The sequence below is a fragment of the Catharus ustulatus genome, chromosome 8, assembly GCF_009819885.2.
Source record: "Catharus ustulatus isolate bCatUst1 chromosome 8, bCatUst1.pri.v2, whole genome shotgun sequence".
NCBI classification, from domain to species: Eukaryota; Metazoa; Chordata; class Aves; order Passeriformes; family Turdidae; genus Catharus; species Catharus ustulatus.
The window spans coordinates 18,327,552-18,354,003 of NC_046228.1; the positions used below are offsets into that span (position 1 = coordinate 18,327,552).

The following is a 26,452-nucleotide window of genomic DNA, read 5'->3' on the forward strand; positions in this document are numbered from 1 at the left end:
AAGCTAAAAGTAGCAGCACAGTATTTTGAGCGTGAAAGGCAATACTGAGAAATTAAGTCATTTGGTTCCCAAGCACAGCTGGCTGCCTTCGTGTCCCTGAGAGGACTAGGACTTAGGGGAGGGGTACAAATTGCATGTTTCAAACTGTCCTTATTAACTAGGCATTTCATTTAAATTGTACTTAGCACCTGCCTCCAATTACCTGACTTCAAGGCCCATGCGTGACAGAAGCTGGAGCTCTGATTAAATCCGTGTTTCGTACTAGTGAGCCATTAAGCCAAATCAAGGCTCACCGCTCCTTTGAAGGAGATCATTTGTCTTCATTAAAAGTGTCCATCCTTGATTGCCCTGACAGGAGCTTCTCCCTGAAAGATAATAAGGTCTGTTATTGTTGAGAGGTAAAATAATGTATTGCAGCCCTCCAGAGAGTGATTTGTATTTATTAATGTTCTCACAAATTACTGTACCCTGATTAACCTGTGACTGTGACAGGCAGCAGGGTGTGCTGCCCATCGCGGGCCATTCATTCTGGCCACTGTCTCTCCTCTGACCACTAAGTGGTAACAGCACGTAAGGAAGGGATCTCCTGCCCTTCTGTGATGCCTTAGGTCAGTCAGGGAGTGATGGACAAAGCCTTAGCCAGGTTGTGAAAAAACAGCTAATCACAACTTGGATCAGGTCCTAATCTTTGGTCTAGATACAGATGAGTGCACATCTCTGATATTAATATTGCTATAATACTACACATTTGAACCAGTGTCTTATACTTCTTATCCACAGAGTTTCAAGTATTTCACAAAGGAGGTCCTTTGTGAAATTTCAGTTCTGAGGAAAGGGAAAAAATGGAAATTCAACCTTCTCATGATCAACTGAGAAGCCAGGAAAAAAAAAAAAACAGGCACAGAATTTATGTCTTTTGACCCACTAACCATGCCATTTGGCACATTGAAAACTGTACAAATCCTAAATCACTGTTCTTTTGTGACAATCAAAATCAAACTAGAATCAGTGTTCTTCCACAATGACATGAATAGTAAACCTTCTCCAGAGGTTCTCTGCACAGTTGATAGGAAACGTGCAGAAGACTTAGAAGTAGTTAAATAGCTGCAATTCCTACTGCAGTGAGTGTTTGGTAGCACATCCCTGGGTCCAGCCCTGAATCTCTTTTGTCCATTCCCCAGAAATTTAGAGCTTACAGTTTGCTACAATAACCAGTTCTGGCTAAACTAAGCTTTTTCCATTCCCTGGCTGTTAGGTAATTCTCATCAGGCCTCTATGCTGGGGTTCACTTTCTGTGAGAAAACAGTGTCAGACAAACACTTTGTAGTGCTCAGGTCAGAAAACAGGAATGTGTCTGAAGATCTGCTCTCATCTGTGCTATCAAACTTCTGTTAGTTCAGCAGAATTTAAATAGGGGCATTTGAGTCAGTACTCTACAAAAGAAGGAGATACAATGTGGGAAGAAGTTGAAAGAAAGCAGAATTTCAGAGCAAAATCAAAAAGGATTTTCCACTGAAGCTTCAGGGTATAGCCAGTTCCAGTTGCTTCTAGTGTATCTCCAAGTCAGAGAACTCTGGGGTCATAGTATTCCCCAAATTCACGACCAGTCTGAGTTTTTGATACAGTGACAGAAAATGGGTTTGTGCTCTAAAGCAGAGACAGGAACTTCCCAAGCAGAAAGGGTCCACAGACTTATTATATTAGGGAGGCAAGGGCAGGCAGCTGCAACCATGGCCATGAAGTGAGCAGAGGCTGATGGTCCCCAGAGGAGCAGAGCCAGCAGCTCTGCAGAGTGTGCAAGAGCTCTGCTCATGCAGAAAGCACACCCAGGCTCTGATTAGGCCATACTCTGCTACGGGATCTGAGAGCCAAGGGCACCCATCGTATGCCCTTCTGTAAAATAGTCTTTTGGTCTGTAATAGGAGAAAGCACTTGGTTGCCAAAATAATTTAGACTGTCTGCACAGCTGAGGGATGGCCAGGGAGTAGTTTCAGTAGCCTGGAGGCTGGTAAACTACTCTTACAGATTGAAGCTTCAAATTTTTTCTAAACTTTGAATCTCTTGTTCTGGCAAGTCTCCTAATTTCTTTAAATACACACTTAAACAGCCATTTGTTTAGAACTGATTTACTAGTGACATTAGCCAGATGAAGAAGCAGAGCATGTGACCCTAAAATTCTTCAAATGTCTCTTTAGAACTCTCTTCCATAAAGATCAGTACAAAACACTGGGTAATGTTTAGACAGTTGAAATATCCTCACACTTGTTTTAAGTATCCAGCTGTCAGGCCACAAAGAGTCTGAGTTTGCTACAACCATCCTTTCTGAGTAGGGCTCTAATTCATTAAACCTAGCAGCTCAGAATCTTTTTTTTTATGATCAAATTCCCTGTCACATTGGCACAGGGATAGCCAGCACTTTGTAACTCCTTTTATTACATATATTCTTTACCTCTCACCTTGTACATCTTTCCTGGTGTTTCACTTCACTCGTGCTTCAAGTGATATTTAGCTGTCACATAGAACTACTTGCAGCATTTCCAGAGGAAGTTTCATTGTTATCTACTGATTTCAACAAACACCTGAAAAGTACCCAGAAAACCTTATTTCATAATTCCAACTTTTAAATTAATGAGGCTTGGACTTGAAAATTTGTATTAAGCTCATCCACGTTGTAGAGCACATAGACATCTTTAGGTGAACAGATATGTGAAATCATTTAAAAGTTTTGTCTTATAAAGTATGTTTATTGTTCTGCAGTGAAATTTTGTATAATTCTCTTTCTCTTTGAATTTTTGAAATGAAACATAAGTAACACCCAGGGATGTAGGCTGTCTAGCTCACTTCTATAATAAGTCATGCATATGAGTATTCTGCAGCTCCATTTATTAGCAGTAGAAGTGATATGGGAAGGCATTTTATCTAAAAGGAACTGAACACTGAAAGGATCACAGACTTCATTTTCATACTGTATTTTACCTTGCCATCATAGCTCTTTGAGCCAAGACAGTCAAACAGTTGAGAGGTCAGAAAGAAGAGAGCAAAGTCTGACAGACTCCCATGCGACCTGTCAGTACCTTATTGAGAGCAAGCTCTCTACTCTCATAAGCAGCTGGATTCCTCATCACTCCTCAGGTGCAAGTAAAGCCATCTCTCTTACTGTGTGGCTGAGAACACCAGCCACTTCTCAGAAGCTGGTTGATCTGGCAGAGGCATGTTTGTTGTAATGGAATGTTCAGGTGGCTTTGATGATGCCTGTGTCATTAAAAATGGGGTAGTTCTGTGTATGCTGTGATTCTCTGCACACCACAGCATTCTGGATTTCTCTAGTCTAAACTTGGAGTCTTTAATTAGTCCATTACACCCACTGTCTGCCATTTCCTCTCAGCCCAGAAATCCTTTGGTATCCTGTCCTGTTATCTCCAAGGCAAATATGAATAAGGGTCTTGATTATTGGATAAATAGTGCAGAAAACAGATGTGAGGGGCTGCAAAGTGTATACATTATGAATAGTATTGCAATAACATTTTTAATCCCTTAATGAGGGCACTTTGTCAGGGTAAGGGAAGATAGACAGATGGAGGAATTTTGCTGCTGTACATAGAAACCCAAAGAATGCTCTTAAGCTAACAAACGTAACCAACATCACAACACATTCTTACTTACTAACTTCATACTTCATGAAACTTGGACTCATTTGTACATGTTTTCAGATATGCTGGGTTTATTCTCATGGAAGGATCCTCTAGCATATAATAATGTATTTATTCACTTTAACAACAGCATAGAAGGACAGCTATATACTGACCAAAAGTTGAGAACAGCTGGCATCTACACACCTTTGCTGGGCATTTTGGGCAATACTTTTCATTATCTGCTTACAGAAGTTGCCACAAACTGGCACAGTGCTGTGTTTGGAAAGTCCTCAAGTGCTGCCTACACTTACATGAGAAAGTCTGCATGTACCCAGCAACCAAGAAAATACAGTCTAGGGAGCTGATGATCTGACACTGCTTTACCTCCCAGAGCTCTGGAGGATGCCTGCTAATGCTGTAACACATCAAGGTCCTTCTGGGGGGCAGGCCAGATTCCTGCCCATGGTCAGAAATAGCATGTAAGAGACTTGTCTTGTGGTATTCTGGCATTTATGCCTCCAGATCCAGATGAAATCCAAACATGAAAGAATATCTTATTCCAATAGTTGAGACACTCCAAAGGTTTGGGTTATATTTGGTACTAAAATTGTGGGATGAAAGCGAGCAGAGAGAAGAAGGGTTAGCACAAACAATTTTTCCCTGTTCCCATCTAGACTTGGGTTATGGAAAGATGTTTTCTTTATTTAATCTTTCCTCATGGCATGTCACAGAATTTAGTGCTACTGATATCTGTGGCTGCTAGTGCATACTTACTTATCCCTGGTGTTACATGACAAATCAGCGCTTAATTCCTAACCTTGCAGGCAGCAGCAGCCTAACACTAGGCACACTGCTCAATAAAAGATGCAAAAATGTTGGGATTAAGAAATAAGAGCAGCATTTTCTGTAACAAGATAACATCACAATCCAGTGTACTATCTATGCAACTGTTTGGAACAGTGGGGAAAAATGAAGTACGTTTTCTTAAACTCTCAATGCAGTAATCATTAGTCCTCTCCTTGTAAGAGTAAAAGGGCATGGAAAAGATGAGTTCTGTTTTCTCAGTGCATTGACCAGCATAAAGGATCTGGCACAATAAAAGCTACCCAGAAAAAAAAGGTTGTAAAGTTAAATACAAATGTAGGGTAAAAGGGAAGAAGCAGAGCCAGTCTTTCTCCTTCAAATGACAATCCATTTTCAGCCTGGGCTTTTACAGTTTTGTGCCATTCCACTCTCAACCTGCCAGTACTAATCTTTAGTGGAGAGGATAGAGTAAAAATTGGGGAAGTATCTAAAAAAGTTATATCTTTCTCTCTAGATCGTAGCCAAACCATCTAAATCTGAATGTGTGAACAGAGACCTAGTAGGGGGCATCCAGGCCATCAAAGCCAGTCTTCCACAGCTGTAGACAACCAAGCAACAACTGAGCTGGCAGATATGTGAAGGCTGTTTAGCAAGATTTCCAAGATCTCCAGCATCTGGCTGGGCTGGAAAACTCCAGCCTGTTCTGTGGAACATTACTCAAAACTTTTGTTTCAGACTCCAGCTGGAACTAGAGACCTTGGAGACATCCATGAAAATAATCACTGTTAGCAAAACGGAGACCCCTTGGTTGCTTTTCCAAGCTGCCAAGGTGAGCCACAGAAGCCATTTGAGCAGTCAGTGTTTCAAGTAGAACAGAACTGGAAAGATGAGTCTACATCCATTTAGGTACAAAGCAGGCAGGTGGAGTATTGCTACCTCACAGCAATATAGAATAAGGCACTTCCATCTTTTTAATATGACAAGATTTCTGGAATCTCTGTTGTATGCATTATTCTGGTTGCTATCATAAAAAACTACTTAATTTCACAGCGACAATTGTCTTCACCAGCACTGAGACTTCATTGTAATGGGTGCTGTGCAGTCCCTCTCTCCTAAAATTAATCTACAAAACATATCTGATTTATGTATGTTTGCTCTGGAGATATATATAATATTAAATATATCCAATATACCCTGCTCCAACCATTTATTAAGTTTATTATAAATTATCTTCCACTTTCTTTGACTTGAAGAATGACCAAAAGCAAAAGAGATGTAGGATAAAGCCCAGTAACATTTCATTTAATGAGGTAGCTTCACTCAGCATAACCCTTCCTGTTGCTAAAAGAAGGATTTCCAGCTAGTGGTCTAAGTGACATTGCAATTTTTTTTTTTTTTTTGAAAGGTGTCAATTTCTCAATTATTTCCTATTCTCATGGTAATACAATGTTCAGAGGTGAGGTATTCTAAGTCTCAATACTCTTAAATTCAAACCAGAGATTACAACCCTGTTTATATTCCATTAGCACTTCAGGGACTCAGGTAAAGTTCCAGTGCCCAGCACTGTCCAGATCAGAAAGACAAACAAAAAAACAGTCCAATCATTTGTACTATGCTATATATCATGAGAAATAATGAACTTCTAAGGGTTTTCCACATTTTATACAGTCAGTGGCTGCTCTGAGTAGTGCTTGATCATATATTATTTAACCTCAGGTTTTGGTGGGGTTTTTGTTACACTGAATCCATATACCATGAGAATCAAAAATAGTTGCAAAAAGTTTTCATTTATTCTATTGAAAAGGGGATTTACAAATCTCAGAGCAGGAGGCCTTTTTATTACCTGTCGTAGACAACAACCTTCGTCCTTTGATCTTCCTGCAATCAATTTCAAATGGCATGAGGGAGTAAACAGGATCAGCCAGTCAGCCCCATTTAATCAGTTTGGAAATGAACTTCAAGACAGCTAACCATTCTCCAAGTGGAGAAGCTCAGCATCACCAGTGATGAATGCCTATATTTCGTGACAAGGTCCATTTCCATTTGCTCTGAGACTTCCTAATAGCACACATGTGGCAACTTGTGCAACTGCTGCATTATGAATTGGATTGGAGAAATTGAAAAGCTTTTCAGTCCTTCTATGTACAGAGTGGGCACAATGCCAGACCTGGAATAAGGGAAGGTGCCAAGTTTCCAGTTGTCATGAGTCACTACTGCTAAAAAAGAAAATGTGCACACATATACGTGTATGCATGCATGCATATAAAACATATTCTGCACTTTCTCACTGATACTCTACACTTTCTCACTTTTACTCCAAATAGCCAAGCTCAGGACAGTTCATTCCTGACTAAATTTTCTTGGGAGGAGAAGGGGGTAGTCTCTTCCTTCTCATTCAGTTCTGTGTTCCACAGAAGTGGGTCAACAGCACCTGTTTCCAAATGCTACAAAGCAGTCGTGGAATAATACATTATCTGCGATTTCATGGGACTCATCTGATAAAATTACACCTATACATCTGATAAAATCAATGCAAAACAATGACTGCAGTATGATTAAGAACACTTGTAAATTTAATTCCATTCACACTCAATTTTAACTTTGTTTTAACTAAGTGCCACTCTTCCATTGCTTTATTGCTTCCTGAAGCTAGCTCAAATGTTGCTAGCTTTGGGTATAAAAAAGCAGCACAGAAAAGTGTGAGAGAAATGCACACTTAATGCTCTTCTGAGTTCCACATCTGTAGAGATATAAAATTATTTGTCTCCTTGGGACATTAGATGATAATAAGTTATTAAATTAATCTAGATATACATACTATAGCAGAATTCAGAAATTGAACATCATGTTTAGTTATAGGGAACATCAGTTTAGGCTCCCTGAAAATGATAACCACACCAAGCTCCAGGGTTCTCCACATGATTTAGCTCTCCATGCGATGAGCACTAATTATACTGCATATAGATCTGGCACTGTTGTACCTTGAAGTTACCTTGAAAATGTGACAATTCAATGGATCGCTACTTAAACAAAAAAAATGTCTAAGTGTTTTGACCCAGAAGCAGTACAAGGAGTCCCTCAGATTGAAGTAAATAAATATTTTCCTTTATTTCCGGTACATAGTCTCTTGAACTGTAGTAAATGAGACTTGAAAACTAAGTAACAAAATACAAGAAGGTGATTAGTGAGCAAAGAGAGCTGCACTTACAAAGTGAAGTAACCAATGATTTTCAGCAACACACAGAACTCTTACAGCTGCAAAACATCAAGATAAACAAATAAATCCCATTTGCTGGGAGTTCCTAATGGAGCTTTATACCACACCAAGGAAGTCCATAACATTGTTGGAAATATAGACCAAAGACGAAAATATTTTTCAATCTTTTTTAATACACTGTAAACTTTTCTTGGGGGGCGGGGGCGGGAAGGAAGAAAAAAATAAAAAGAAAAGAAAAAATTGCTTCTAAGCAGGGTGAGCAGATGAAGGAGAAGAGGGGGAATGGATGGGTGGGGCCCCAGACCAAGTGTCTCTTCCCTTTAGAATTTGTTGCACATGTCAGTGGAATTGTTCAGGGCAGACCTTATTAATTACTGTTCAGTTGGTGGCAGATGATAGTGTTCACAAATGCAATTGTCATTATGCCACCAATTATCCCAATCCATGCACTTGCCAGGGCAGCAGCCTTCGAAAAAAACAAGCACAAGCAATAAGCAGGCATCTGTGATGATCTGCAGGGGCTGCCCTGGGAAAGTGCTTCTCTTTGAATTCTCCACCTTGCATTTCTGATGCCTTAAGAAGAGCATCTCCTTCTATCCCACTCTGTTTTTTAAACTCCTCAGGGTGCCACACTCTGCTGTCTGGATGGATAGGCATGATAAGCTTTCATTCACATAAACCCGTGCTGCTCATATAGGTAATATCCTTCCACAACACTGGCATCTAGAGGAGGAAGCCAAAGCAATGGAAACTCTAAATACTATTGTTGAGTAAAAGTTTCCAATTTCTTGGCAGTGGAACTGGGATGCTTATTTTTAGAAACTAAAATATTGACTCCATCCTGCCCCCCTCTTCCAAGCAGATGGAAAAAGAAGTCATGCCAACCTATACTGATGAAAAGCATGTCCAATATTTAGGGGGAAAGCTCAGGAACAGTTTATACTTGTCTGGCATTTTCTGGCCAAATCAGTGGCAGCTTGGGTTATCTGCAGCAAACATGCCACTTAGACATACCCAGAGAAATGTCAGGCTTTTCCAGCCTGCTAACTCATAAATGTAATTCTAGTCAATCATAGTGATTTTTCACTCGCTTATACCAGGTTCTTTTTGCTTAGCCCTTCTTCTTTCCGCAGCCAACAATTTCTGCATTCTGAGATGTAACTCCAGGTTCCAGTCTAAACATCATACCTGTGTCAAGCCAGCCTTCCACACTGGAATAGAGTCTAACTGAATCTCAGGAGCAAAGATCATAATTACCTCGTTCAGCATGCTACAGGAAATGTCCAAAACAACCTAAAGACTGCAGCAGATGGTGTGGGAGTTTTTTTGTGGATTTTTTTTTTTGGTTGGGTTTTTTGTTGGGTTTTTTTGGGGTTTTTAATTGCTGTACTTCTAGTTTCAGGAATTAATATAATAAAATATTCTAAGGAGAGCTCTGCTTCTCAGGTTTTGTGAAGATAGGCATTTTGGAGATAAAACACAGACATATGATTCTGAGAGCTGGGAGATTCCAGCTGTTAAATTCTTACCCAAACTCTGGTTATTTAGAGGTTCATCCACTCCTGGCAGATCAGATGGGGAGAGGAATTCATTTGCCTTGCCTGAGAGATCATGCCCTGGGAGCTGCCTGTCATATTCACCTTTTTATTGCTAAGTTGTTCTTCCAGTTCTCAGCATGCTTTTCTGCTGTGTTCCAGAAACAATAGGAAAGTTCTCCCACTGCATACTGAGTGCATGAGTTTCCATGCTTGCAGCCTAACCCCATAAAGCCTAGAAAAAGTCAAGCTGATGTGGCCAAAGATTGCCTTGAAATTTACAGTTCTGCTTAGATTCTGGTAAGCAGTTTCTTAACAACAAATTTCTTGTTTACTGATCATGATGATTGACATCATAGTCAAGTTTGTTCTTTGACATAAGACACACACATGCTACTGCTGAAGCCTGCTTTTACTGTCCCACACACAACATCTCTCCCAGAATCTTGTGTTGGTGAGACAGAAGTGTGAAGAGACTTTCTTTTCGCAAGTAATACAGTTACATGTGATACAGTTCATAAGAGAGGAAAGGATGAGAGAACAGTTTACCAATGCTGCCCATTACAGCACACAGCCCATATATAATCCAGTTTATATCTCCACAGTTCTTTGCTTTACTTTTGATTTTATGAGAACAAACTCAAACTTCAAACTGGAACTGACTTCTCTTTCAGGATCCTTTAGTCCTTTCTTCTTTTTTATCTGCTTCAGAAGCACTCACAACCCCTTTTGGATATTGTGGGGACAGTGACAGGACCCACCTGCTGTGGATGTCTAGATAGATTTTAAAAAGAGCTATTATCACTACAGTATTTGCAAACTTGCCCTATGCCTCTGTGTATATATACATTACATTGTGACCAACACTTAAAATGGTTTAAAAGCACAAGGAGGGCTGATCCATCTAAAAATAATACTCCTCCTCTTCCTTTGTGCTGTTTTCAGAAATATGAGCATTGGAAAAAGCAGACTATGAACAAGCTGTCTGAGTCAATAGATCAGAACCAATGCTGAAGTGATACATATCTGTCTTTTCTGAGGGCAGCACAATCCATTTATGCTTAACTTCCACTACAGTAAGAACAAACACCATTCTTTTCCATGCTGCTTAAGAGGATTAATGTGTATCCATTGAGAAATCTAAACCTAATTTTTCTCTTAATCTTTTATTCTGGCAATGCAGCCACAAAGAAAGGTGGTACAGACCAGATGTTAGTCTGTCAGTCATAAAGTACTGACCAGATCTACTCCTGTATCATGGGCACTTTTACAGCTCAGTTAAAATGTTCTCATTAGCCTCCTAAATAATCTCAATCCATACACGTATATTGTACTAAAACAACTTTTGAAGCCTTTTCTACCTTTAAAAGACTAAAATTATAAAAACAAATGCCTGTAGTTATATTTCACAGATTCACAAAATGGGTAAGGTTGGGAAGGATCGCTGGAGTTTATCTAGTCCAACCTCCCTGCTCAAGCAGGCTCTCCCAGAGCACTTCGCTCACAACTGTGTCTAGATGGTTTTTGAGTATCTCCAGGCAAGGAGACTCCACAGCCTGTCTAGGTGATGTTTGAGAGTTTCACAGTTATTTTAAAATGAATTTGTAAAATAATGAAATTAAAAAAAAAAAAAAACAACAACAACAATAAAAAGGAAATTAGTAAAGTAACATGGAAAGTATGAATTAGAATTTGAACAAGATTTTCAAACAGCACAATACAGTTTTTGTGACATTGAAGTGAATGCTGTTATGGTACTGTTGCACAATCTGACACAACTGTAGGATTCATCACTTAGACATTCTCCAACCTGTGTGGTGGAATATCAGAGGAGGGAAAAAGATGGATACTGGCTGCCCAGTATGCAGTGGTGCCTTGGTCCAGTTGGAACTTTTCTGATAAACTCTCTTGTGCCATAAACCCGAAGAGAGATTAGTGTGCGCAATGCACAGTCACAGGGCAGCATTCACTACTGCAGTGAGCACAGCTAACAAATTTCATATTTCAGGACGTGAGCTGATTATTTTCTGAACCCTGCAGACTAACACACCCTCTACAGCTCACAGGGTTCATTAGGCAGGCTTCAGGCTGATTTTCCAGAGTCACAGTTGAAAAGGAGACACTAATGTACAAAGAAGGAGGAGAATACACTGTGATGAGCTTTGGGATCCTCTTCCAGTTGTGAGGACACAACAGGTATCATGTTCTAAACCTTGTTCTTTCTTCCCTAATGAAGATAACTTTGCTGGCACACAACAGCACTTGGAGGGGAAAAACCTCAAAATATGTGCAAGTGTGACTAAGCTTTTGTAATTTTGTTTTTCTTCTCAATGTGAAATTTTGTTTTGAAAATTTAATTTCTGTGTTCAAAGTGCAGGCATTTTAAAAGATCAAAGTGAAGCAATGTTTTTAAACTACTGAAAAAAACATTTCAAGAAATTAAACCTATTTTTTTTTTATTTTGACTAGCGACTTTCTAGATTTCACTTCTTCACTCTAGTAAACAAAATACTCAGATTTTTAATTCTCTCATTTTTCATGGGGAAAAGACACTAGAAAACCCAACAAATCAAACACAAAAAATACCATGGCCCCAAAACCCAAACCACAACAGAATAAACTTCTCAAAGTCCATATAACTGCTAAAGGAGATAAGAAGTAGTAAGAGATTTTTTAAATAAGAACTTGACTGTCATGAAGATGTCAGATTAAGGCTTGCAGGCATTTTCATGGCAAGCATTATTAAGCACCAGAGAAACAAAAGAAGGTTGTTTTTAACATTTGGAATATTTATCAAGTATCGAGTATATTTATCTGTTCTGAATCACTTTGAACTTGAGGAAGCAACTTCTTGCTAGGTTTCAACAATGATCAAAACAAACTAAACAGGACATTGTGAGCAGTTCCTATTTCAAAACATTTGAAGGTTTTGCACCCTGAATTTGATTCTGCTTAAGTAAATCTCATAAAGTGGTAAAACACCTTGTAAAAATTGCATAGAAGAGAAACCTGTGCTATACTGCCCTCAAGTCCCTAACTGTGTTCTGTCCCCATGGTCTATCACAAACAATGTCTGCACAGCCTCCCAGCCTCTGCAGGAACAAGGAGCCCCAGTCCAATTTTCATGTGCTCCAGGAAAGGTTGGAGAGGTTTGAATATGGGTCTAACTGTCAGTAAGTTTCATTTCACATAAATAAAAGTTTTACTGACATTTTATCACTACTGAGGTGAACAGAGCTAATTTGTTTCTTCCAAATCCTCCTCTGGGTAAAGTCAGAATTTCCAAAATGTTTGTTGTTTGGACAAAAAAGGTGGCAAATTGCATGATCCTTCTCATCTTTATGTGCCAGGAAAGCATCATGGTGAGCAAAAGGAAAAGAGACAACTGTGGTAAACATGGTTTGGAACAAGCTTCCCCTAAGAGTCTTTGGCAACAGATGAGAGCTTTCCACCACAATATCATTATTTCCAGTTAGCAAATTCAGATTTCATGGCTGGTCTCAGGAGGCCACTGTCCTGCTACTATGAATCACTAACATCACTCTATGACCTTCTGCAAGTCCAACAGCAAATCTATTCCTTGCATTGTAGCAGAAAATAAAACTTCTCTGGCCACTTTTCATGTCAAAACCAGTAGTACAAGAACTGCAAGGTTTATTACCCATTTATTTACTGTAAGGACCACAAAAACATCCCTTCATTCCTCCTCCCTCTACAATATCAATCTAACATAATTTTTCCCATTTAAATATTACCCGTAATGCATTAGGAGCCCATAGCTCCAGTTGAGAGCACAGTCACATTGCAATAAATGGTCTGTAAATGCACATATTAAATCTTCGCTGTACACTTAACTCACACTTTCATTCACAGCTGCCCCACGCTGGACTTGTGTCTGTACAGCAATATTGTGGAGTTATCAGTTTAAGCTAATGGGCCTAATTGAGGCTCCTTGATTGATAAGGCAGATCTTAGAAGGGATCTTGGTGCCAGCTGCACATAATTTGCATTTAGTCAGCTAATTGAAACTGGTATGGAAACTCAGTTGCTCTGGAGAAAAAAAATCAGTGGATTGCATTGCATGTTCACACAGGTCTTTCTGCATGGAATCCCCTTTATAATCTCTCTCAACCTCTCAGACACCCTATTCACTCTCTTCCCATGCATGATCTTTTCTTCCTTGTCTCGGTTTCCTTCCACCCACTTAAAGATTTTCTCCTCTCATTGTCTGTTTTATATCCTAAATTTATTTAGCAACAGCCTTTTTCTTGCCTTCCCATTCCTGCTCAGCACTGACAGTCACATTTGGCTTTTCCCATTCCTGGGGCTTCAACCACCTTCTCTGTTTTTCCACTACACAGTCACATAACACTCTAAGTGTCTTGCTCTAAGAATCCTTGGTCAAATCCTTCCATTTTTCTCCTCATTCTGGATCTTATCTGCCTGGGCCCAGTGATCCTGCTTGAGTGATGGGGAGTGATGCTGCTGCATCCAACTTTTTCCTCAGAATTTGTGTATGGAAAGAGATGTCTAATAACCAGTTGTCAGGAGAGAAGAGGAACATGTATAGGTTCCCTCCTTACACTCTTTCTGTCTCTACACTCTACATTTGAGGGGCCGTTTCCTGCAGAACTGATTTGGAACTATTTGTAAATGAAGCACAGAATGCAAGACTTTTCACTTAAACAGACCAAAAAGTGAGGAAACACAATGTGTCCCAGCTCATAGACACATATCCATTTCCAGCTCCTTCCAGAAGTGACAAGGAGCTAGCATCATGCTTAGTTCTGCATCCCCACAAAACCTCTGCTGACTGAAAAGGACACAGCAAAGCAGCCACATGGTTTTTGTTTATTTCTCTTTTATCAGTCTCTGTCATGAACCTCTCCCACCCCACAAACAATTGAATATCAGAATTCCATCTAATGCTTTCCATCCCTCCTTTTCAAAGGCTCTGCTCTCTCAACACCGTCCAGCACATCCACAGACGAAGGTTCCCCTGGGTCAGCTGCCAGTCTGCTCAAGTCTGAGCCTTAAGTCAGGCCTTAGAACTGGTCACAGCTGTGGTAGGGGAGCAGGAAGAGAATGATCTGACTTCTCTGCTTGCTTGAGACCCAGCCAGGAAGCTTAAGGCAAGGTCTATTCCATAAAAGTAATTTGGAAAATCTTTAAAAAATCATGTTTCTGAGTTTCTTCTACAAAAAGTACAGACTATTTCATTTTGTGTAACAAAACCATTTCCAAGCATTTATCTTCCACCATAGGGTTATATGTATCCCTGTCTTCCAGATCCCATTGCCTGTATAATTGCAACGAAGTATTTCAGATAAGATCAGGAAGAGGAAAACTAATTTCACCAAGGAGATTCACATTATAGGTTAAAGACAGTTTGAAAACAAATATCTATTTTTATACTGTAGAGAATTTGCATGCCCATTAGGTAAAGTGTAAATTCTTGTGTTTATATTTTTTCAGGGAATGCTCTTGAAAATCCAATCATATTAAAGCAACAACAAGGTTTGAGTTTTTCAATGGACCAATAGGTAATTGTAATCAACATTTTACCACTGATGCACAAGATCAGGTTTTTGTGGGTGTTTTTCAACATCACATTCTCTAATGCTTCTGAGCCTTCTACAATCATTAGGAATTGTTCTCAAACTACCCTTGTTTTCCAAGGGACTACTGAATGCATCCCAGAGACATGAAGCAATCAGCCAATGGTCAGAAACTGAATTTCTGTTGTGTGGAATTCAAGGCCAGATTTCATTCATAATTCTTTCCTTTCTATTTTGAACAGCTTTCATATTTCTAATTCCTTATCTCACATACTTTTACCCACATTTAAGATACATCTTCAGTGTGTAAATGAAAACATTTGTCTTCTTTTTGGCAACTATTGTCATCGAAGCATTGAGATACAGAGATTTTCTTGTATAAGAGAATGATCCCTGTCCAAACCTGGTATAAGGTGCAAGTGGAAACCAAAATCTGTTCAGCTGTACGGTTCAACATCTCAGCGGGCTTGAAAACATCTATTTTGCTACTTGAAAATAGCTCATCAATGTACTGTTGGCAAAGAACCACAGGTTGTTACAGACTTCTGATGGCTGCAGTAGAGGGAGCTGTTTTACCAGCTAAGGCAGAGCAGGTTGGGATTCCTGTCTTGGTAGGTACTAAGAAGCATTTTCAGAATGAAGTACATCAATTATTTCCTTAGACAGCTGCATTATTCTGTTGTTCTAGACTATCTGGATTAGTAGTATCCAAAGGCTGGAATTAAGCACTGATTTCTGTTGAATATTGACTCCCTACTCTTTATGGGGTTTTTTTGTCTAGAATGCTCCACCCTACAAATGAATCCCTTAACATCCAAGGGCCTGATATGCTAGATAGTAGCTTTCAAATATCAACCTAGAAGTGCTCATCACCCCAAAAGGATGGAATATCTTCACAATGAGACTGCCACACAATGAGACCAATATGCATAGTACTGTGATGAAAGCCCAATAGTCCAATGTGGGATTCTTTGGTAAACTAGAGTAGATAAGGTACTAGAAAAGCAAAGTGTATAGTGTGCCTTGATAGGTGGTGATTTTAATTGACCATTTGGATATACTGTATTCATGAAGGCAGAGGTCAGTGGATTTTGTTGGAAGTGGTGTATTAAGAATAGTAATAGATCTATCCTGATACTATGCTCATATGTAGCACATTTGATACTATTAAATTGTCATGTCATCAATTGATAAAAATCAATTCTAAGATAAAATGCAGAGGGATCAGCCAGAATAGAAACAAAACAGAAAAATACTTGGAAAATAGCTGGGGAGACATTCCTTTGTTGAAGCATTGCCACATTGCATCTTTGTCATATCCTCTCCCATTTCTGGGCATCAAAGTAGTACCAATGGCCAAGAATACTTTCTATATATCGTGTGCTGGCTGGAAGGATATACCTCTTTTCCTGGAACCAGTCATACCACAATAATCCAGGATTTTGTCTGCACTACATCTACCTGTGACCAACTGCACATGGGCCACCCAGGAGCTCCAGCTGAATCAACAATGCACAGCAAGTTACCTCTTTCAGAGTAAGGGAAAAAGAGATGAAAACACATTGCACTGGAGCTTCTTGCTGTATATTGGTTCAACATGGAGCCACCTAAAGGCCCTGCCATTGATCTTCGAGGGGCCAGTAAATAAGATGCTTACTGCCAGCTAAGGATAATAGCTATCAGTGAAAATGTTTAGGTCTGCAGTGGAAAATAGAGGTAAGCCACAAATCTAGAGTTCATCTAATGGCTTTCTTTTAGCGGTCAGGAGGGTCCAAAGATGTTATGTTCTGATCTGTGATGAACTGGAATCGCATGAAATTTTTATGTCAGGTGTCCTATTAACTACTAAGAACTGAAGAGACTTCCTTTCATAACTGACAATTTAAATTAAATTCAGCAATATGTTTAATCTGAAATAGATATAGAAGGGGGAAAAAGACATTTCAAATAGTTTGGATGTAACTGAAAATAAATATCTTAGTTTTCACTTTTGAAAGTGTTACTTTTCAAAATTACCTTAAGGGTTCTGTACTTACAGCAAAATTAAGATATTTCAAAAAACAAATATTTTTTGGATCACTTTATTGCATGGCCTCTGGGCAGTGGATGTTCAGAATGTGGTTTGCCTCTCTCCCCACCCTTCCTGACCTCCTCCCTTCATCTATGGCATTTCCCTTCCTGGATGTGAACATGGTGCTAGAATTCCATGTGCTTCCTGCTGCTTGTCACCCAGAAAATGGTAAATTACAGAAACACACACACACACAAAATTAATAGGAAACAAATTTGGTTGATCACATATTTTTCTAATGGCATTTTGGCTTAGTTCTTAGGGCAGAGCTATGAAACAGAAAGGACAGACCCAAGCTGGAATGACTAATTACTGGGCTGTACAGCCTGATTCCTGTATAAATGTAGATCTGGAAGGAATCCAGTGAAGTCCAAGAACCTGCTTCAGGGACAGTACACATAAGCAGCTGGTGAAGTATAATGATGCACTTGTGGCCGTGGGCAGCCTGACACCTCCTCTCCTGTGAGCTAAAACAGAAAAGCTGGGCAGGCTGCACACAGTTTCTCAGCAGTTACCCCCATTGTTAAGATGCAGTTCATAGGTAAAAAATCACTAGCCAGTTCCATTCACAACTCTTTGAAGCCATCTTTTTAGTATATTTTTAAAAGTTATTGCGATTTTGATCATTTTCAGCCTGGAACAGAGGCTCAAGTTTCACAGCACATTTATATGTATTACTTACATCAATCTTTGTTCAGCAAAACACATCAACATATGCTTAGTTGTAAGTATTTTAGTCTTAGCTGGATTTTCAGCTGCCCCGAGGCAGGGCCTCAGTGAATGCTGCCCTGTTGCCCACCTGTCATCACAGCAAGAGCATTAAAGTCTCTGGCACTTTGGGGTGCTATGCACACATTGTAAACACATAAAGAGAAACAACTCACTCCTGGCCAGACATGTACATGGAGATCTGTGAGGTGCATGGTCTGATATCTGGTACCTGATAAAGTACAGGGCTTGGGGGCTTCCTGGTGTTTCAACTCTCCCTGCACAGCTTGAGATGATATTTTGTCCTAGCAAAATCTTGAGCCTTTGAGTAAGTAGTGCTCCTGATTCACAAGCGCACTTTTCTCTTTAGAAAGGTGAACAAAAAATATTGGAAGAAAAAGCCTCAAGTCACTCTTCTATGTACCACACAGATTTTATATTACCCTTCATCACTTGTATGTGAAAAAAAAATGTGTATATGCAATTTTCTTCCTGTTTAAAATTGCCTCACTAGGGGAATGAAATTTACCTTCCTCCATTTCTAAGAAAAAGTTTGCCTGTATAATTCCCATAAAGACCCACAGGTTCTGCTAATCTCATTATCTCATACCTGAGCCTGAATCTCTAAGAAATTAAACTTAATAACAAAGCTTTAATCAAACCAAATAGCTGTATTCTGTATAATAATGGTGTATTCTGTCAGGCAGCGTGTAGCCTACTAGATCCTACTTAATTACAGACCAAAAAATAAGTAGGGTGGAATCACTGCAAAATTTCCAACTTACAGGGAACTTTTTACTGCATTCAGTTTTAGGAAAAAAAAAAAATTCTGACAATATGTCATCTTTAATCAGTACTTAGAAAATACCTCTTCCCCAAGTTTTAACTCGTGCATAATTCTGTTTGCTACTAACTAGACAAATTTTGTGTGTGAGATTTTAACTGTATGGTTCTTACAAGATTTTCATTCTGGAATTCTGAAGAGTGAGAACTGGTAACTTTCATTAGTAATCAGATAAAGTTTATAAAATCCTATTGATTATTAAGAAAAGGGTTTAAGCATTTTCTCTTTTTAAAGATATCTTTTATAATCCATTGAAAATTTAAAAATCAGATTGAAATCGCATGAACACTAGTGGAAAATTTCATGAACAGTTTGTCATTCCAACTCACTTACCACTTCCAAGCTAAGTCACCAGCTGCCCCACACCCTCCCCTAGAGTCTTTATCATGACAACTTCCATTCATCATCCTCCAGTTACACATCACTGTTGTGGAAGGACCTGATGATAAAATATAAGCTCTCCAAACATACCTTGAGTTCACTGATAGTAGCAGCTGTTGATTGCTGGCATTCCCAGAGACACTGAGTAAGAGTTGGCTTTTGTTACTGCCATCTCTTTGAAAGAGGAATCGATGTGTGCGTGCTTCCCATCTTTCTATCCCCAGAATCAATTACATCTCTGCAGTGCTTTCTGGAAAAGCTGGTCTTGAGAGATCAGGTGCATTACTTTGAGAGGTGGTACCACTTCAGATTCTGTTCTGCATGCGGAAATTCTTGCAACTGAACCCACTAACCTATTAAACAACCTCATATCCATATAGGATTTTGGATTGGTCACCTTAGTAAAAGTTGCAGCTGCTCAAAACTTCTCTACAACCTTAAAGAGATCTGAAGATCCATAGCTACAGAGAGGCTAGAGCTTTAGAAAAGAGGGGCTCAGTGGCACTAGCCGCTGATTTCCTCAGTGGATTTCCTCAGATGCAGAAGAGAGCACCAGTGTTACCTTGACTTTTCAAATGTTAGCAGCTGACAAGCACAGATAGCCAAGAGACAGGGAAATGTCCACAGCAGGGGCAATCCAGAATGCATCAGCTGCTATGAATGGCCTTTTCATTTGCCAGGTAAGAAGCAGCAAGTAGAAGACACTGGTGAAGAATAGGGTAGTGACTTAATGCTAATGCTTACATGCAGATTCCAACAAACAGTAATGAGGTGTGCATGGTCCAAGAATAGAAGCAGAGCAAGGAAAGAGAAAGATGCCCATCCTGGGATGCACTGCCATGATTTTAAGAAATTTGCTCATGGTATATTTGCAAAATAGGACAGTAAGACTCTGCAAAGAACACAATGTAGACTAGATGAAGCTGTATTGGTTAAATTTAAAAAGTACTTCAAGGAAGAATGAGCTCAGGAAGCCCTATTTACTTGCATCAATAATTGTATAATAAATACAACACACATCTATACATATATCTAAGTATGTACATAAATGTATGGTGAAAACATTTCACAAACATCTTTTCAAAAATTTTACAGCAAGAACATTGACATTTTTATTCTCCTCCCATGCAAACTTTTTTCAGCTAGAAACAACACACTTATTGAAAGATAATTTTATTTCATAAAAGCAAATTTTAAAGAAGCTTAGAAGATTAGGTACATCTTTTGATTCTAAAAAAATATCCACCTTATATAATTAATATTAGAAAAAATGGTGGAGGTAGGGGTAGGCAAGACAAATTTTGGCTTTGTGTCATGGAAACACCTCTCCCCCACAAAAATAAATTCACAGGACTAAGTAAATTGAGTTGAACAGCTCTCATTTCTTACTGCAAAGTGTCCTCCAGTCCAGTTTTTTGCCTTAGCAAATGGGTTTCTTCAGGAGACAGTATACATTGCTACCTGCTATCATGTGTCACTGCCACTGTACCTGAATCCTGACAGCTACATTTTATAAGTGGATCTTTATATTTGATTTTCGTAAAACCACAGCATCTCTTTCCCTTCCAGGCTCAATAAACAGCTTAGTCAAGGTTTTGACTATCTGTTTCATTTAATTACATATGCCTTGATTTATGGTTCAGGAAAGGCTGTAAATGAGGACATCACATTTGCAATCTAACCTCAAAATGTTTTCAAAAACAGCAACAAAAATCCTCACATGAAGTCTTATGAAAACAATCCCCAGGGGAACCACATGCAGTGCAGCCTGGTCAGCTTCTGTGTTTATCAAACAGGGGAGATGAATGGCTGACTTTGATTTTTTCCTAGGTGTGCAAATAAGAAGTATTAGACTTGCTTATCCCAAAATGTTTACCTTCATCTGTCAGTGCTGGGAGCTGAACAGGTCGCTCTGTGCCCCAGGGGAGTCACAGGCCAGGAGATGTGAGTGTGAGCTAATGTGGCTTGGCAGAGCTACATGGTACCAGAAGGACTGAGGGCCATGGACTGTCAATTAACAAGGATACAAGGCATCAGAAAACATAAACCAGTTTCCAGGTGCTCAGTAAACCCACCTCATTCAAACATCAGAGATTCCAGTGAGCACATAAAAATACAACAAAGAAAGAGAGGCAAGACCCCTAAGGAAATGAATACCAAACCCTCTTCATAGCACACCTGAATTTTTGAGCCATTAAATTACAAATTTTGCCTGGGGCTCCATATTTATCAAGTGTCCTGTTATATTAATAGTGGACAAAAGTCTGTCTTTAAGCTTTCTGTTTATTAAGTGCTTCAAGGCCAATGACATCCAAAACAGCAGTAGATCTGTGATCACCTGCACCCAGAACTGCAGCAAGGCACCTTATGCAATCTCACATGATACCCCCAGTGCAGGTATAATTGTCAGGAAAAAAATGTCAGGCAGGAATAACCTCAAATAATTAATCTCACGGACAGCAGTTCTAAGGGAAGTTCCGGGATATGTGGTAAATATGGAGAAAGAGTCCTGCAGGATATATAATCTTGCATTATGTGAAGCATAGTTTGGTTCAAAGATAGGAAAACTTTAAAATCATATGGGACCACCATGATAATTTATACAAGACAATACAGTTATTCCTGCAACAACCTTACAGTACACCATTAATCTATAGTGTTACTTCAAAGTTATGATAGGTGTCTTTTCAAATACTTGTCAGTGACAGAGAATCCAGCATACTTTTGGCCAATTATTGCATTAGGGAATTACATTCTGTTCCTGAAACTGTTGCAATCTTTTTTATCAACAGATTAAAAACAAATCTCTCCCTCTTGTAGGTGTTTTGTTTTAAGTTCAATAAGATTAATATTTTGAGCTTCTTAAAGCCTTTTGATCTAAGGGAGGTGCTTAAGATTTCCAATCATTCTTTTCAAACTGTAAAGGAGTGGAAAAAGAGATACAATAGTACTAAACAAATCAGTACAAGAACTAGTCATACTTTGAGTTCGTCTATACATTTACTTTCTTATCCAGATAAAAGTGTTGTGTTTTACTGATTTACCCTCACACAGTGCAGTGGTTGAGGTGAAACAGCAAGCAGGAAGTTCAGGTCCAGGATGGAATTTCTGATCAAACTGCAAAAGCAGCCTTTAGCACAGGCAGAGGTCTGTAACGGGGCAGTCAATGCATAAAGGAAAATGACAGTGAAGTGTCTGCTCATATCAGTGATGCGAACTTGGGTGTACCAAGCCCTTGGTGCATTTTCTTATAGATTATTTTGGAATGTTTCATTTGCATAGCAAAAAACAAATTTGAAATATCTATTTTAAAAAATGGAATTCTTATTTGCCAATCAGCCCCAGGTGTTTTGGTGAATTCATTAGGTAGTAATACAGAAAAACAGAAGCAATAAGCTTCCCTTATCCTACTTGCCATTCCTGTGACTATATTTGGGCAGAAAGCAGAGATTCAAACAGAAAGTTTAAAACAACTCTTTCCAGTCAAAGGTTTTCTCAAGAAAAATGTCCTTTCTATGTTTCTTTCTAAAAATCAAATGCACTGTTTTTGTGTAAGTCACCCTGCACTTAATCACTGGGCCCACATCTCCCCCAGAAAGAGTGGAGAGGAATCTGATCATTCCCACAATGGCTCACTCACCCCTAGGCTGACAGGAAAACTTAAGCCCTTTTCATGAGGCTTATGAAATGGCTTATGGGCAGGAGGTGCAGAATAGAGGCCAGGGAGTGTGATGGCCAGGGTAAACCTGCAGCAGTGCCAAGCAGCTCACTATACCCTGTGCAGTGCTGTGCAGAGGCTTTGTACACAGTTGTCTGGAGATGGAGGCACCCTGCTTCTGTTCTCACACACTCTTTATTAAATGGGCTTTTGTTAAGCTTATAGTTAAGATTAATGCAGCTCAATGAAGTACCAGCTCATTGATTCCACATTTGATGGGTAAATTTCAAAACCAGACAATTAATTAGGATATCTTACCCCCTACAACTTAATGTCTTTATGAAGTTGAAAGACGGATTCAATAGCAAACAACTGTTGCTTATACTGAAGTTATTTCTCATATATTGAAATACTTTTGATTCAGATATACAGGAAAAATGTGATTTAAGGCACTGATTACTCTGAGACAGGAAAAGCTACATTTTATCATTCCCTTAACACAAGCCACTGTAGAGCAAAGGCTTATGTAAACAGCATCTTTTTAGGATTTGCATTCATACCACATTTAGGCACAGAAATATTTGGATCTAAAATTCCATCCTATCTCTCTTTCTTACCTTATAAAAGAACCCACACTGGAGCTAAGCTCTTACACCATGCAAAACTCACCTCTCCCAATTATGGCAAGAAAAACCTGGGTAACTTCCTCAGTTCTATACCTGCCTACCTTAGGAGCAATTTAACCCCTAAAAGCCTTTTTTGTTTCAAAGTGGCTGTGCTAATATCATAAGGTGCCTTCACAAGCAGACTGCTATTTCAGATGAATGCCATCAATTACCACATTTCATACTGGGCCTTAAAACAAGAACAGCAAAAGTATATTTAACACAGGACTTAAAAATCTGAGGGGCTTTTGTGACTTGCAGGAGAAAACCCATTATTTTCAGATGACCAAGATGCAAAGAAAATAAATGCCAAACTTGTGCTCAAAAGCACTGTAGTTCTTTTGGTTGTGGTGCAAAGAAAATTTTATGATTTTGTGCAGTTTGATTTCTGATTTGGGGATTTGACAACACTATATATATTCTCCCAGTAATGAATGGAAAGTAAATTCAAGTAAAGATCCCTTTTGCTTACTGAACCTCTGTGTGCCTTAGAGAGGTCATCCCCCGCATCCCTGCCACTGTATACTCTCTGCTCTATCCCTAACTGTGCTCTGTAATCTCTATGGCTGAAACAGCTGCTTATTGAACTGCAACAAAACATCAGAATAGGTTGCTTTCCCCAGGAATATGCTGGAGACTGGCCATTCCAAAATTCATAGTTAAATCACTTTCCAAATATGCTTTCCAACAGCCTGAGGACTCTATTTGGTTCAACAGACTTTTAGGGGCCATGTAGCAGACTTCACTAGATTTTACATAGAACTCTAACATCTTAACTCAGTCTGACTGATTGATAGGCCAGGGCAAAGTGGGCAGGGAAAAAAATCCACTGAAGAAATGTAATAAAATCCCCTTTTCTCTCCCTCACCAAATATTGCAACTTTGAAACAGCTGGTTCAAATAACTTCAGATTCTGTAAAATTCTCAACTGCCTTTAGCCAGCCCATCCATGCCACATTTGAAACTCAACAAAGTAAGAAGGTAAGTTCTTCTGTAAAGATGCCAGTAGAAACTAGATTTATAGAAGAAAACAAATTTTGCCCTCACACAAAGAGTGTAAGATTGTCAGTTAGACTTACAGAATGGCATTCACTTAATTCTGAATCATCACTATATCCTCCAAATAAAAATCAGAAAATGCACCCAGTTCTACCAACTTATCTTACGAAGACATAGCAAGTGGTTGCTTCTGCTTCCAAGTTCCTGCAGTAAAAATATACAAGATGCACAGAGGAAACCTGTATTCACTTAATTTTACATCCAGGCACAGGAAAACCAAGTGAATCATCCATAGTCACTGAAGGAATGGAATTTATCTCAGATATATTTAACCCTGTGACTGAGCTTTGTCTGCTCATTTGTGTTTGTCCATTTGTAATCTTTTCCTCCACATTAGTCAGCATCTGAGCTACAGCAATTTGAGATCTCTTGATGAAAATGTTGGCAAAGTAAAAACATATTCTTATGCTATAGTGGAAGCATAGATTTATCAAAGAGGTAGAAAGCATTACATGCAGATTATTCAGAAGTTAAAAGCATGTCTCACATTTTCTGTTGATTCAACTTTTGAGAAGTCAGTGAACTGATTTTTATGGGTATTGCAGGACTTACATGAGTTGAAACTTTACTGAAGTTTCCAGAGGGATGAATCCACTCCCCTTTTGACCCTAAAAATATCTGTAACCTAACAACTACACAAAACAATAGTGAAGTGTGACTAAACGTGAATGGCAATGTACTGCTGACAAGCTCTGACCATTAACATTTTTCTTTCTGTTTAACTCAGCAGGCGAAAGGCAGCAAACAGAAGCCGTCTGCTGTTATGAGCACTCAGAAGCATTTCATTGTGAGCACGCAAAAGAAAATGAGTGCAATTCTCTCTCACAGTGCTACTTTCTAGGTTTTTATTATTTCCTTACAGATTAATTGTGGATAAATGCAAGCAGCATATTTAGAAACAGGACACTTTCTTCTGTTGACATCTTTGGAGCCTGCAACCCAAGCAGGTGAAATAATTGAGACATAAAAGGCCAACATCTGTTGTGCAATTGTAGTAATATGATTAGTTTTGCCATGGTGTTACTAAAGGAAGAATGTAGTCTTTTTATAGCTAATTGATCACATTTAGATGTTTGGTGAAGTCTGAATGCAATTGGAAAGTTTCTTCAGGGGTCAAAAGTGAGTTCCCTCACAGTAGTATGTAGCCTTATTATCAACTGATGTGCTGAACTCCCTTAGGCTTCAGCACATTGTGGGAAGGCACCGAATTCAGCTCTCCTTCTTTCTGGGGGAAATTGCCAGCTACTCTGTTCTCATGTAAGTGGTGTGTCCTGCTTTGCTTGCAGGACAATAAGCCCTGCTCAGTTCTCTGCAAAAAGGCTTACACATGTATGTCTGCCTATATTCAGGAGCTGATTCATGGCATGGATGGATGGATGGATGGATGGATGGATGGATGGATGGATGGATGGATGGATGGATGGATGGACAGAAGAACCTGGGTGCTGTCTAGGAGACAAGCCTCTGTTTCAGAGGGAGCTCTGTGCTTAACACTTCCAGTTGGTTACACTGTGTGGCTTCCAGCTCCTAGTACTGGTTGTTTTGATTCCCATTCTAAAACATGTACATTGGCCCGCCAGGTACCAGGAGCCTTCACACTTAACATTAAATTATGGATTCAATCAAGACCTGTGAATTCTTTCTGTGCCTTGGTCTCCTATAATCTGTGAGACATTGGTTGGTTATTACTTCCATCTGTAATATTACAGAATCAGTCAACAAGAACTATTCCAAACAAGTCAGCCTGATAATAAAGGGACATTTCTAAAAATATTGCTAGACATTTCTCTGTCTAAGGTATAACAAGAATCAAATTAGACTAGCCCTTTGGCTGGTGTAAATCAATGTTAGTATTGAAATTGATGCAGGTTCCCATCTGCTGAAAACCTGTCTGGTATGATCAATTCAAACAATTATCTTAGGAGAGAAGTAAAGGCTGTACAAAAATTTCCAGGTATAAGAAAGCCTCTTCTTGTAAATGTCATGTTGGGATTATTACTGAAGGGTTCTGTGGTACTTAAATATAAAGGGGTACTTTTAAGTAGAAAACTTAAATAAAGAAAAAGCAAAGCCCATGCTCAGTGAATTATGAAGAGTCCATGAAGGGTGGTAAGTGTGAGAATCCAGTCCCTGCTCATAGAAAGAGCCCTACTGTATGTTCCTACAAATATTGATGTTTGAAATCCAAAGCACATGTGATGCATTAGTGTGAAACAGCGATTACATACATGCTGCTCTCTGCCCTGCAGTTCAGGAAAAGTCCTTATGTAATGAAGAACTGAAAGACTTATGAGGGAATCCAATAGACTGTTATCGTGTA

General features: G+C 39.2%; 1 protein-coding gene across 3 annotated transcripts in view; it reads right to left on the bottom strand.

Annotated features, from left to right (window-relative positions):
* MAPK8 (mitogen-activated protein kinase 8) overlaps nt 1-26,452 on the bottom strand; it is a 179,974-nt gene that overhangs the window by 137,110 nt on the left and 16,412 nt on the right. Inside the window, exon 2 of one of the 3 annotated variants that reach the window (XM_033066306.2) lies at nt 203-365. The exons of the other annotated variants lie outside the window; for them this stretch is intronic. The gene's annotated coding sequence lies outside the window, so the exon portion shown is untranslated. The remainder of the gene's footprint in view (nt 1-202; nt 366-26,452) is intronic. 3 annotated transcript variants of the gene reach the window in all.